Below are 14,887 nucleotides of genomic sequence, written 5' to 3' on the forward strand. Positions count from 1 at the left end.
ACATTGTTTATTATTATCACAACAAAATTAGGCATAATAATGTGTTAATTCCACCACTGTATATATCGGTATCGGTTGATATCGGAATCGGTAATTAAGAGTTGGACAATATCGGAATATCGGATATCGGCAAAAAAAAGCCATTATCGGACATCTCTATCTGCGACTTTTAGTCTAGTGCGGCTTATATGTGGAACACTTTTTTTTTCCTACTACAATTTGGTGGGTGTGGCTTATACTTATACTTATATTCTCTGTTGTCCGTAAAATAGGGTATACACAAAACCATAGTTGCACCTCCTGAACTTGTTTTTTTTGTGTGCATAATTTATCCATGAGGAGACTAAGGGCAACGAAACAAAGCGGAGACGGTGGCTCATGATAATGTTCAAATTGGACTTGTTGACTCAGATAATCACAATTTGGGATAGGTTCAGATAGTATTTGTAATTTTTAAGTCACGACCAGGTCTGACTTGTTTTTTTGTGTTTTCTGCATTTTTTCCATTTCCGTCCACTTCCTGTCTGGTCTCCATCACCTGTCCCTGATTGGCAATCTGGGCACACCTGGTTCAGGGTTTACAATCAGAAAAACTTATATTCAATTGAATAGACTGCAAAGACAAGATATTTAACGTTCCAACAGGAAAACTTTGTTTTTTTTCCGCAAATATTAGCTCATTTGGAATTTGATGCCTGCAACATGTTTCAAAAAAGCTGGCACAAGTGGCAAAAAAGACTGAGGAAGTTGAGGAACGCTCATCAAACACTTATTTGGAACATCCCACAGGTGAACAGGCTAATTGGGAACAGGTGGGTGCCATGATTGGGTATAAAAACAGCTTCCATGAAATGCTCAGTCATTCACAAACAAGGACGGGGCGAGGGTCACCACTTTGTCAACAAATGCGTGAGCAAATTGTCCAACAGTTTGAGAACAACATTCCTCAACCAGCTTTTTCAAGGAATTTAGGGATTTCACCATCTACGCTCCGTAATATCATCAAAAGGTTCAGAGAATCTAGAGAAATCACTGCACGTAAGCCATGATTTTACGGGCCTTCGATCCTTCAGGCGGTACTGCATCAAAAAGCCACATCAGTGTGTAAAGGATATCACCACATGGGTTCAGGAACACTTCAGAAAACCAGTGTCAGTAACTGCAGTTGGTCGCTACATCTGTAAGTGCAAGTTAAAAGTTAAAGTTAAAGTTAAAGTACCAATGATTGTCACACACACACTAGGTGTGGCGAAATTATTCTCTGCATTTGACCCATCACCCTTGATCACCCCCTGGGAGGTGAGGGAATCATTTTGGTGATTTAACCCCCAATTCCAACCCTTGATGCTGAGTGCCAAGCAGGGAGGTAATGGGTCCCATTTTTAGAGTCTTTGGTATGACTCGGCCGGGATTTGAACTCCCAACCTACCGATCTCAGGACGGACACTCTAACCACTAGGCCACTGAGTAGGTAAAACTCTAACTATGCAAAGCGAAAGCCATTTATCAACAACACCCAGAAACGCCGCCGGCTTCGCTGGGCCCGAAGCTCATCTAAGATGGACTGATGCAAAGTGGAAAAGTGTTCTGTGGTTTTGACAAGTCCACATTTCAATTTGTTTTTGGAAACTGTGGATGTTTTTTTCCAAAGAGGAAAAGAACCACCCGGATTGTTCTACGCGCAAAGCCAGCATGTGTGATGGTATGGGGGTGTATTAGTGCCCAAGACATGGGTAACTTACACATCTGTGAAGGCGCCATTAATGCTGAAAGGTACATACAGATTTTGGAGCGCCATCCAAGCAATGTTATCATGGACGCCCCTGCTTATTTCAGCAAGACAATGCCAAGCCACGTGTTACAACAGCGTGGCTTCATAGTAAAAGAGTGCGGGTACTAGACTGGCCTGCCTGTAGTCCAGACCTGTCTCCCATTGAAAATGTGTGGTGCATTATGAAGCCTAAAATAGCACAACGGAGACCCCCGGACTGTTGAACAACTTAAGCTGAAACTTAAGTTTCTCAGTGTGAACATGAAATATTTTGTCTTTGCAGTCTTTTCAATTGAATATAAGTTGAAAAGGATTTGCAAATCATTGTATTCTGTTTTGATTTACCATTTACACAACGTGACAACTTCACTAGTTTTTCAGTTTTTCTTCCTGTGCACTTCCCTGCTGCACTCGTTTGGGAATTAAAGGCATTCTTCGCTGCAAGTGGTCCCCTTTCTGCGCATCTTGGGGTCACAACTACCGTGACATTTTACTGTGCTTGCAAATATTCCTACATGTTGCAAATAAACCATGGCGCTCACTCAGGCACAGAACGTCAAAACAAGGCCAAACTACCCTGACTTGGACCAGGACCAAGTTATGCACGCGCGCGCGCGCGCGCACGCACGCACGCACGCACGCACGCACGCACGCACGCACGCACACACACACACGCCTCCTACTCTTGCCTAGGACTTTCCAGAAGGATGCGGACATTATTTATTGAGAAACAGGAGGATAAATGTCCTTGCAGCCACCCACTACCACTGTGATGTGCACCGAGAGAAGGCTGAGAGTAGTCAACAGTGTTCCTGATCCTCGCCTACTCGCCATTCGCCATATACAACTTTGCATATTTATATATTTCTCGCTTTAAATCACGGGTGCTCATTTTTTTTCCATTTAAAACAGTGTTGGCAATATGTAATTTATTAATTGTTTGTTTGTTTGTTTTAATTAACGCTTACAGTAAACCTCTATAAATCGACTTAAGGTTTATTTGTCAATATAAACTTAGAAACTTATATACAGTATATATATATACACACAGTGTGCATATATAAATATATATAGTATGTGTGTATATATGTGTATGTATAAATGCATATATATATATATATATATATATATATATATATATATATATATATATATATATATATATATATATATATATATATATATATATATATGTCTTAATAAGGTTATCCAAAAAATAGTGCTCGATACCATAGTAGAGCGCAATATATGTATGTGTGGGAAAAAAAATCACAAGACTACTTCATCTCTACAGGCCTGTTTCATGAGGGGGTTCCCTCAATCATCAGGAGATTTTAATGGGAGCATTCACATACCATGGTTTATATAGGGCACAGAGTGGGTGGGTACAGGCTGGTGTAGGGGCGTGGTGATTGGCTCATGTGTTACCTAGGAGGTGTTTCCGTCTGTGGCGGCATGCTGATACAATTTCACTGCGCTTGTTGAGGGATGACAGGTCTGGTCGGTATATGATAAACAGTTTCTCTTTCAAGCATAGGTTGCATCTTTTATTACCACTATTGTAAGGTGTGCTGGATGCAAGAATTTGCCATGTTATTGAATATTCGACATTATTGTCTTTGAGGTCCCAAATGTGTTTGCTGAGTTCTGTGGTATTCCGCAGGTTTTGGTTCCTGAAAGAAGCCTTGTGATTGTTCCATCTGGTTTTAAACTCTCCCTCGGTTAATCCTACATATGTGTCGGATGTGTTAATGTCCTTGCGTGTTACCTTAGATTGGTAGACAACTGATGGACATTAACACATCCGACACATATGTAGGATTAACCGAGGGAGAGTTTAAAACCAGATGGAACAATCACAAGGCTTCTTTCAGGAACCAAAACCTGCGGAATACCACAGAACTCAGCAAACACATTTGGGACCTCAAAGACAATAATGTCGAATATTCAATAACATGGCAAATTCTTGCATCCAGCACACCTTACAATAGTGGTAATAAAAGATGCAACCTATGCTTGAAAGAGAAACTGTTTATCATATACCGACCAGACCTGTCATCCCTCAACAAGCGCAGCGAAATTGTATCAGCATGCCGCCACAGACGGAAACACCTCCTAGGTAACACATGAGCCAATCCCCACGCCCCTACACCAGCCTGTACCCACCCACTCTGTGCCCTATATAAACCATGGTATGTGAATGCTCCCATTAAAATCTCCTGATGATTGAGGGAACCCCCTCATGAAACAGGCCTGTAGAGATGAAGTAGTCTTGTGATTTTTTTTCCCACACATACATATATATATATATATATATATATATATATATATATATATATATATATATATATATATATATATATATACAAACCCCGTTTCCATATGAGTTGGGAAATTGTGTTAGACGTAAATATAAACGGTATACAATGATTTGCAAATCATTTTCAACCCATATTCAGTTGAATATGCTACAAAGACAACATATTTGATGTTCAAACTCATAAACATTTTTTTTTTAAACAAATAATCATTAACTTTAGAATTTGATGCCAGCAAAACGTGACAAAGAAGTTGGGAAAGGTGGCAATAAATACTGATAAAGTTGAGGGATGCTCATCAAACACTTGTTTGGAACATCCCACAGGTGAACAGGCTAATTGGGAACAGGTGGGTGCCATGATTGGGTATAAAAGTAGATTCCAATGAAATGCTCAGTCATTCACAAACAAGGATGGGGCGAGGGTCACCACTTTGTCAACAAATGCGTGAGAAAATTGTTGAGCAGTTTAAGAAAAACCTTTCTCAACCAGCTATTGCAAGGAATTTAGGGATTTCACCATCTACGGTCCGTAATATCATCAAAAGGTTCAGAGAATCTGGAGAAATCACTGCACGTAAGCGATGATATTACAGACTTTTGATCCCTATTCCTATGAAGCCACGTTGATGTAACACGTGGCTTGGCATTGTCTTGCTGAAATAAGCAGGGGCGTCCATGGTAACGTTGCTTGGATGGCAACATATGTTGCTCCAAAACCTGTATGTACCTTTCAGCATTAATGGTGCCTTCACAGATGTGTAAGTTACCCATGTCTTGGGCACTAATACACCCCATACCATCACACATGCTGGCTTTTCAACTTTGCGCCTATAACAATCCAGATGGTTCTTTTCCTCTTTGGTCCGGAGGACACGACGTCCACAGTTTCCAAAAACAATTTGAAATGTGGACTCGTCAGACCACAGAACACTTTTCCACTCTGTATCAGTCCATCTTAGATGAGCTCAGGCCCAGCGAAGCCGACGGCGTTTCTGGGTGTTGTTGATAAACGGTTTTTGCCTTGCATAGGAGAGTTTTAACTTGCACTTACAGATGTAGCGACCAACTGTAGTTACTGACAGTGGGTTTCTGAAGTGTTCCTGAGCCCATGTGGTGATATCCTTTACACACTGATGTCGCTTGTTGATGCAGTACAGCCTGAGGGATCAAAGGTCATGGGCTTAGCTGCTTACGTGCAGTGATTTCTCCATATTCTCTGAACCCTTTGATGATATTACGGACCGTAGATGGTGAAATCCCTAAATTCCTTGCAATGGCACATTTGCTAATTATTTTCAACTTATATTCAATTGAATTGACTGCAAAGACAAGATACTTAAAGTTCACTCTGAGAAACAACGGTTTTTTTTGCAAATAATCATTAACTTAGAATTTAATGGCAGCAACACATTGCAAAAAAAGTTGTCACAGGGCATTTGTACCACTGTGTTACATGGCCTTTCTTTTTAACAACAGTCAGTAAACGTTTTGGAACTGAGGAGACACATTTTTGAAGTGGAATTATTTCCCATTCTTGCTTGATGTACAGCTTAAGTAGTTCAACAGTCCGGGTCTCTGTTGTGGTATTTTAGGCTCAATATTGCACCACACATTTTCAATGGGAGACAGGTCTGGACTACTGGCAGGCCAGTCTAGTACCTGCACTCTTTTACTAAGAAGGTGGCTTGGCATTGGCTTGCTGAAATAAGCAGGGGCGTCCATTTTAACGTTGCTTGGATGGCAACATATGTTCGTCCAAAACCTGTATGTACCTTTCAGCATTAATGGTGCCTTCACAGATGTGTAAGTTACCCATGTCTTGGGCACAAATACACCCCCATACCATCACACATGCTGGATTTTACACTTTGCGCCTAGAACAATCCGGATGGTTCTTTTCCTCTTTGGTCCGGAGGACACGACGTCCACAGTTTCCAAAAAAAAACAATTTGAAATGTGGACTCGTCAGACCACAGAACACTCTTCCACTTTGCATCAGCGTTTCTGGGTGTTGTTGATAAATGACTTTGGCTTTGCATGGTAGAGTTTTAACTTGCACTTACAGATGTAGCGACCGACTGTAGTGACTGACAGTGTTCCTGAGCCTATGTGGTGATATCCTTTACACACCGATGTCGCTTTTTGATGCCGTACCGCCTGAGGGATCGAAGGTCCGTAATATCATGGCTTACGTGCAGTGATTTCTCCAGATTCTCTGAACCTTTTGATGATATTACGGACCGTAGATGGTGAAATCCCTAAATTCCTTGCAATAGCTGGTTGAGAAATGTTGTTCCTGAACAATTTGCTCACGCATTTGTTGACAAAGTGGTGACCCTCGCCCCTTCCTTGTTTGTGAATGACTGAGCATTTCATGGAAGCTGCTTTTATACCCAATCATGGCACCCACCTGTTCCCAATTAGCCTGTTCACCTGTGGGATGTTCCAAATAAGTGTTTGATGAGCATTCCTTCAACTTTCTCAGTCTTTTTTGCCACTTGTGCCAGCTCTTTTGAAAAAAAAAAAATAATAATAAAAAAAAATAATAAAAAAATCCAAGATGGCGGCGCGCACAGACGCAGCGGCTTACGGCTCTCCATTTCAGTGCTCTTTCTTCCTTCTTTTCTTCATGTTTTTTTTCCTTTTGTGCACCACCTGTACTGCAAACACCCGGTACACCCGCCAGTCACTCTTGGATATCGGTAACTCGCACCAGATATCTGTTTCGAGCGACTTTCACCACGAGCACAACATCCCAGATGACATAGCGAGAGCACAGGGCTCTCCGTGGTTTGTTGTCGGGTCTGGGAGACGGCGCAGACGGAGGAGGGAGAGGAAGCAGAAGCGTGGCCGCAGGTCCGGCGTCTTGCTCAGGCTTAGGAAACAACCCCACAAGCCACCTCTACCGAGCCTGTTCCTCTCTAATGCCAGATCCCTTGTACAGAAGATGGACGACCTGGAGTTACAACTTGCTGGAAACTTGCTGGCCCGCACCTCTCATCCTCCCGCACGCTGAGCATCGGCTCCCCACAGGGCTGTGTGCTGAGCCCCCTCCTCTACTGCCTTTACACCCATGACTGCAGTCCGGCCCACACTGACTGTTGTGCTATGATTATCACCGAAACCTGGCTTCACCCGGAAATACCCGATGCTAGCATGCAGCTAGCCGGACGCACTCTGCTCCGCCGGGACAGAACTAAGGACTCCGGTAAGAGCAGAGGAGGGGGGCTCTGTATCTACGTGCATGAGAACTGGTGCAACAACGGGACAATCACTGAACAGCACTGTTGCCCGGACGTGGAGTACATGTCTGTTAGATGTCGGCCTTTTTTTCTCCCGAGAGAGCTGTCTGTTGTTATCATCACGGCTGTGTATATTCCACCGGACGCCAAAGTAAACACAGCGCTCTCTCTTCTGCTGAACACCGTCAACGAACAGCAGCGGGCCCACCCCGACGGTGTTCATATCATAGCAGGGGATTTTAATAAGGCCAATCTGAAGACTGTACTCCCTAAGTTCTACCAGCACGTGAAGTGTTCTACAAGGGGCAAGTACACCCTGGACCACGTGTATACCAACATAAAGCACGCGTACAGAGCTACACCCCTCCCCCAGCTTGGACAGTCAGACCATCTTTCCCTCCTGCTCTCTCCTACCTACACCCCCATCAGACGCCAGGCCAGGCCTATCACAAAGACTGTTATGACCTGGCCTGACGATGCACTCCCCAAACTTCAGGACTGCTTCCAACACACAGACTGGGACCTCTTCCAACAACAGGAGCTGGAGACAGCCACAGGAACGGTGCTGGACTACATAAAGTTCTGCATCGGGAATGTGACTGTGGAAAAAACCATCCGGGTTTACCCCAACAAGAAACCCTGGATGACCAGCCAGGTCCGCACACTCCTCAGGGCCCGCGACGCAGCCTTCAGGTCAGGGGACAGGGCACTGTACAGTGTTGCTAGAGCCGACCTGAAGAGAGGGATTAAAAAAGCAAAGGCGGACCACAGGAGGTGCATAGAGTCCCATCTGTCCAGCAAAAACTCACGGGAGGTGTGGCGGAGCATTCATGACATCACGAACTTCAGAGGCTGCAATATGACAACTGCGGATCAGAGTGCGACACTGGCAGAGGAGCTTAACTGTTTCTTTGCCCGTTTCGAAACCCCCCAGCGACACTCATCTGCTCCAGCCCTGCCCCCGCCCCCACCGGGCTCCGGCGCCACTCCACTCACTGTACAGGAGCACAGTGTCAGACGAGTGCTCCTGGCTGTGAACCCCAGGAAGGCTACCGGACCAGACGGAGTACCTGGAAAGGTGCTCAGGACGTGCGCCCACCAGCTTGCTCCCCCCCTCACCAGGATCTTCAACCTCTCCCTGGCTCAGGCAGTCATCCCATCCTGCCTGAAGTCATCTACAATAATCCCGGTGCCGAAGAAGTCTCCCATCACCAGCCTGAATGATTACCGACCAGTGGCCCTCACTCCGGTAATCATGAAGTGCTTCGAGCGACTTGTTCTCCAGCACATCAAGGACCATATCCCTCCAGACTTCGACCCCCACCAGTTCGCATACCGGGCGAACAGGTCCACAGAGGACGCCATCGCTGTTGCTCTCCACTCTGCTCTGAACCACCTGGAGCAGCAGCAGAGCTACGTCCGGATGCTCTCTGTGGACTATAGCTCTGCCTTCAATACAATAATCCCGGACAGACTCTGCAATAAACTGGACACTCTTGGCCTCCCCCCTCTCACAAACGCCTGGATAAGGGACTTCCTAACGGACCGACCCCAGAATGTGAGACTTGGCCCGCACCTCTCATCCTCCCGCACGCTGAGCATCGGCTCCCCACAGGGCTGTGTGCTGAGCCCCCTCCTCTACTGCCTTTACACCCATGACTGCAGTCCGGCCCACAGTGACAACCTTACCGTCAAGTTCGCCGACGATACCACAGTGGTCGGGCTCATCTCCAGGGGTGACGAGGCTGCCTACAGAGAGGAGGTCCTGAAGCTGACGGCCTGGTCTTCGGAGAACAACCTCGCTCTCAACACCAGCAAGACCAGAGAGATCATCGTCGACTTCAGGAGGAGCAGCACCGACCCTTCCCCCCTCTACATCAACGGCGAGCGTGTAGAGAGGGTCCACACCTTCAGGTACCTTGGAGTCCACATCTCTAATGACTTCTCCTGGACAGTCAACACCACATCAATCATCAAGAAGGCTCAGCAGCGGCTACACTTCCTTAGAGTCCTCGGGAAGTACAACCTGAAGCCTGACCTGCTGCTGACCTTCTACCGCTCGTCCATCGAGAGCCTGCTGACCTACTGTATTACGGTATGGTACGGCAGCTGCACTGCAGCAGACAGGGAGAGGCTGCAAAGAGTGGTCAAGACGGCTCAGAAGATCATCGGCCGCCCTCTCCCCTCTCTGACGGACATCTACACCTCCCGCTGCCTCAACAGAGCCAGTGCCATCATCAAGGACAGCACCCACCCTGGCTCTGACCTGTTCCACCTGCTGCCCTCTGGGAAGCGCTACAGGTGCATTAAAACCAAAACAAACAGGCTAAAGAACAGCGTCTTCCCCAGGGCCATAACCATCCTGAACGGACTGCCCCATTGTCCCTCATAACTGCCTTCTCTTCGGTGCAATAACCCATTCCACCAACCACCCTGTTTTTGTTTTTGTTTTTTCATGTATATATTCATTTCACACCATATTCATTGCACTTCTACATTTTTTATATTTTTATATATTTGCACATTGTTTTTCTAGCATGCACACATCGCACTGTATGGAATGGCCTCAATCTCGTTACCTTGCGTAATGACAATAAAGCTGATTCTGATTCTGATTCTGATTCTGATGTTGCAGGCATCAAATTCTAAATGAGCTAATATATGCAAAAAATAACAAGGTTTTCCAGTTGGAATGTTAAATATCTTGTCTTTGCAGTCTATTCAATTGAATATAAGTTGAAAAGGATTTGCAAATCATTGTATTCTCTTTTTATTTACCATTTACACAATGTGACAACTTCACTTTGAGGGATGAAGGCTCAGAACAGTTTGCGCTCTTTAAGCAGCTGTTGGGAGAACTTCCCTTCTTATCGGCAAGTGGCCCGATAAGAAGAATGAAAGGAGCGCTTCAAGGTTGAAGAGATGTTTCCTCACTTGTGTCCGTGTTTCTGGGTTCCTCTTAAAAAAACAAAAAAAAAACAACTGTCGCCTGGATGCTCTCCATGAGTCCATCTGTTTTATTTGGATTTTATTAGCCATTGAAAAAAAAAAAAAAAAAAAAAAAACCTCAGAAATGACGTTGCTCTTATTTCAAAGTTTTCAATTCACTTAAAAAGTGAAGTCGTATTTTTTGGGGGACTTTTGAGAAAAGACAGAACGTTGAAGCGGAACTCATTTGGGCCAGAACCCGCTCATCAATCATCCAGTCCCAGTCCTTTTCTGCTGGACATTTTAATGCTACTCAGGCCTCATTATCCGCTATTAGGACCACACACACACACACACACACACACACACACACACGTGTCGAAGCTGTGGCCCCTGCAAATCCGGGGCCAGTCTGGGTCCTAGTGTACTGTTGAGGTCCATTTAGCCTGCATTGTACCTTCTCTTCTTTATTAGACAGGCAAGGCTAATTCTCCTCACAATAATTTATTTGCAGAAATGTCTTTAATAACTACTATGAAATATAATTATTATATATTTAACACATAATGTGTACATTTTAAACAAATTGAATTAATTATTATATACATATATATTTTAAAAATAATAATAATAATAGATTTTATTTGTAAAAAGCACTTTACATTGAGCAAACAACCTCAAAGTGCTACAGTGTATATATATATATATATATATATATATATATATATATATATATATATTTCTTTTTAAAATAAATAAATAAATCAATAGGACAGCCAAATAGCTAGAACTAGTATGCATATATCTAAAAAAAAAAAGAGGCTTAAAAAGAAGGGTTTTCAAGCCTTTTTTTTTTTTTTTTTTAAGCATCCACAGTCTGTGGTGCCCTCAGGTGGTCAGGGAGAGCGTTCCACAGACTGGGAGCGGCGGAGCAGAAAACCCGGTCTCCCATTGTTTGTAGCTTTGTCCTCGGAGTTTACCATTAATCCGACTTCTTGAACAGGTGCGGTAAAAAAAACGGATGGATGGATTAAAATGCATGAGAATGTTTTATATTTTGAACGTTATTTTTAACACTGTGATTAAGAGCGGAATTATTCATGACTTATCGTGTTAAGCGATCTCCGCTAAGATTTATCTGAGAGCACTTTACATTGAACAAACAACCTCAAAGGGCTACTGTGCATTTAAAAAAAACAACAACGCTAGAACCACAAAGAGCTGCCCCCAACAAGTAAAATAAATAGTAAAAAATTAAAAACTAGAACAGCCTAAGAGCTAGAACTAACACACATACATCTAAAAAAAAAGGCTTTTTTTTTTTTTTAAATAAGGGCTTTTAAGCCTTTTTTAAAAGCATCCACAGTCTGTGGTGCCCTCAGGTGGTCAGGGAGAGCGTTCCACAGACTGGGAGCGGCGGAGCAGAAAGCCCGGTCTCCCATTGTTTGTAGCTTTGTCCTCGGAGGTTGGAGGAGGTTAGCCTGTCCGGAGCGGAGGTGTCGTGTGGAGGATTTGGGGGTGAGTAGTTCTTTGAGGTAAGTACATATTATTTAATGCAGCATTTATAGCAGGGTTTTTTTTTGTTTTTTTTTAGAAATTCACAATAATATATTTGAACAAATGTAACATATTTAATTTAAAAAATTTTTTTTTTCCCCAGATTTATTTTTCAGTTTTCTTCTATTTCGATTTTTTTTTCATATAATGTAATAATGTAGTGATAAACCGATACTAGTATAGTACCACAATAATAATTAATCATATTCGGTACTATACCGCCTCTAAAAAGTACTGCCTTTTTTTTTTTTCTTTTTTTTTTTTTAGAAATTCACAATAATATATTTGAACAAATGTAACATATTTAATTTAAAAAAACATTTTTTTCACCAGATTTATTTTTCAGTTTTCTTCTATTTCGATTTTTTTTTCATATAATGTAATAATGTAGTGATAAACCGATACTAGTATAGTACCGCAATAATAATGAATCATATTCGGTACTATGCCGCCTCTAAAAAGTACCGCCTTTTTTTTTTTTTTTTTTTTTTTTAACGGGCATGACGGTGCGTCGTCACGTCATGACATTGCTGGAGGAGCATGTTCGGCAGCGCACACACACAGAGTACAGACAAGCAGACACATTGTGTAGACAGAAAAGGGAGAATGGACGCATTTTGGCTTAAAAAGTAAATGAAGTTATAACACTGAAACGGCCTCATGAAGAGCTACTTCCTGAGCTACTTCTAAATCACTAATCCTTGTCTCCATGGCGACAAACAAAGTAAGTTTCGTATAAGTATTATTATCACTGGAGGACGAAGAATAGCTAAACATGCTTCACTACACACCGTAGGAGGATACAATAGCTCACCGGCGTCACAATGTAAACAAATGCCACGGGTGGATCTATACCTGACATCCACTGTAATGATACCAAGTACAAGAGTGTATCCATTCGATACGATTATAATTTTAGCATCACAAAATCTTTTTTTCCGTTTTTCAAAATGTATATAATGTTTAAAAACTCAGTAAATATGTCCCTGGACACATGAGGACTTTGACAAATGTATGATCCTGTAACTACTTGGTATCGGATCGATACCTATATATGTGGTATCATCCAAAACTAATGTAAAGTATCAAAGAAGAGAAGAATATGTGATTATTACATTTTAACAGAAGTGTAGATAGAACATGTTAAAAGAGAAAATAAGCAGATATTAACAGTAAATGAACAAGTCAATTAATAGTCATTTTTTACAGTTTGTCCTTCATAATAGGTGTATAAATGACACAATATGTTACTGCATAGACTAATTAGGCGTCTTTGTTTGTTTACTTACTACTAAAAGACAAGTTGTCTAGTATGTTCACTATTTTATTTAAGGACTAAATTACATTAATAAACATATGTTTCATGTACCCTAAGATTTTTTGCCATATTTTGTGGTGCCCTTTATTTAGAAAAGTATCGAAATACATTTTGGTACCGGTACCAAAATATTGGTATCGGGACAACCCTATTGTATATTAATTTCATATAATACATATTTTGTTGATATTTTTGTATTGTATGAAGACCACACAAGATGTAAGTGTCTATATTAATTATATTAGCCTACTATCAAAATGACTTTAAAAGTCTTATATAAGTGTTATAATGAAGACAACACATGATGTAAGTATCTATATTAGCCTACTATCAAAATGACTTTAAACATCTCATATAGGTGTTATAATGAAGAAAAAGTTGTCACGGGGGCATGCTCACCACTGTGTTAAATGGCCTTTCCTTTTAACAACACTCAGTAAACGTTTGGGAACTAAGGAAACACATTTTTGAAGCTCCCCATTCTTGCTTGATGTACAGCTTAAGTTGTTCAACAGTCCGGGGGTCTCCGTTGTGCTATTTTAGGCTTCATAATGCGCCACACATTTTCAATGGGAGACAGGTCTGGACTACAGGCAGGTCAGTCTAGTACCCGCACTCTTTTACTATGAAGCTACGCTGTTTTAACACGTGGCTTGGCATTGTCTTGCTGAAATAAGCAGGGGCGTCCATGATAACATTGCTTGGATGGCAACATATGTTGCTCCAAAACCTGTATGTACCTTTCAGCGTAAATGGCGCCTTCACAGATGTGTAAGTTACCCATGTCTTGGGCACTAATACACCCCCATACCATCACACATGCTGGCTTTTACACTTTGCGCCTAGAACAATCCGGATGGTTCTTTTCCTTTTTGGTCCGGAGGACACGACGACCACAGTTTCCGAAAACAATTTGAAATGTGGTCTCGTCAGACCACAGAACACTTTTCCACTTTGCATCAGTCCATCTTAGATGAGCGTTTCTGGGTGTTGTTGATAAATGGCTTTGGCTTTGCTTAGTAGAGTTTTAACTTGCACTTATAGATGTAGCAACAAACTGTAGTTACTGACAGTGGTTTTATGAAGTGTTCCTGAGCCCATGTGGTGATATCCTTTACACACTGATGTCGCTTTTTGACGCCTGATGGATGAAAAATCCGTAATATGGCTTACGTGCAGTGATTTCTCCAGATTCTCTGAACCTTTTGATGATATTACGGAGCGCAGATGGTGAAATCCCTAAATTCCTTGCAATAGCTGGTTGAGAAATGTTGTTCTTAAACTGTTCAACAATTTGCTCAGGCATTTGTTGACAAAGTGGTGACCCTCGCCCCATCCTTGTTTGTGAATTTCATGGAAGCTGCTTTTATACCCAATCATGGCACCCACCTGTTCCCAATTAGCCTGTTCAACTGTGGGATGTTCCAAATAAGTGTTTGATGAGCATTCAGTCTTTTTTGCCACTCGTGCCAGCTCTTTTGAAACATGTTGCAGGCATCAACTTCCAAATGAGCTAATATTTGCAAAAAATAACAAAGTTTCTCAGTGTGAACGTTAAATATCTTGTCTTTGCAGTCTATTCAATTGAATATAAGTTGAAAAGGATTTGCAAATCATTGTATTCTGTTTTTATTTACCATTTACACAACGTGACAACTTCAGTTTGTATAATAGCGCTGCAAAAAAAAAAGGTGTGAGTTTCTTCTTACCTGTTTGGCGAGCAGGTCTGCCTTGGGGCTGGGGGCGGGGCT

At 42.4% G+C, this 14,887-nt stretch overlaps 1 protein-coding gene across 1 annotated transcript in view; it reads left to right on the forward strand.

Moving 5' to 3' along the window:
- Window positions 1-1,309: 1,309 nt before the first annotated feature.
- The window catches only part of osbpl8 (oxysterol binding protein-like 8), a 1,018,260-nt gene continuing 1,004,682 nt past the window's right edge, over window positions 1,310-14,887 (forward strand). Inside the window, exon 1 of the mRNA XM_072913149.1 lies at window positions 1,310-1,471. The gene's annotated coding sequence lies outside the window, so the exon portion shown is untranslated. The remainder of the gene's footprint in view (window positions 1,472-14,887) is intronic.

This window comes from Nerophis lumbriciformis, linkage group LG05 (assembly GCF_033978685.3).
Source record: "Nerophis lumbriciformis linkage group LG05, RoL_Nlum_v2.1, whole genome shotgun sequence".
Classification (NCBI taxonomy): domain Eukaryota; kingdom Metazoa; phylum Chordata; class Actinopteri; order Syngnathiformes; family Syngnathidae; genus Nerophis; species Nerophis lumbriciformis.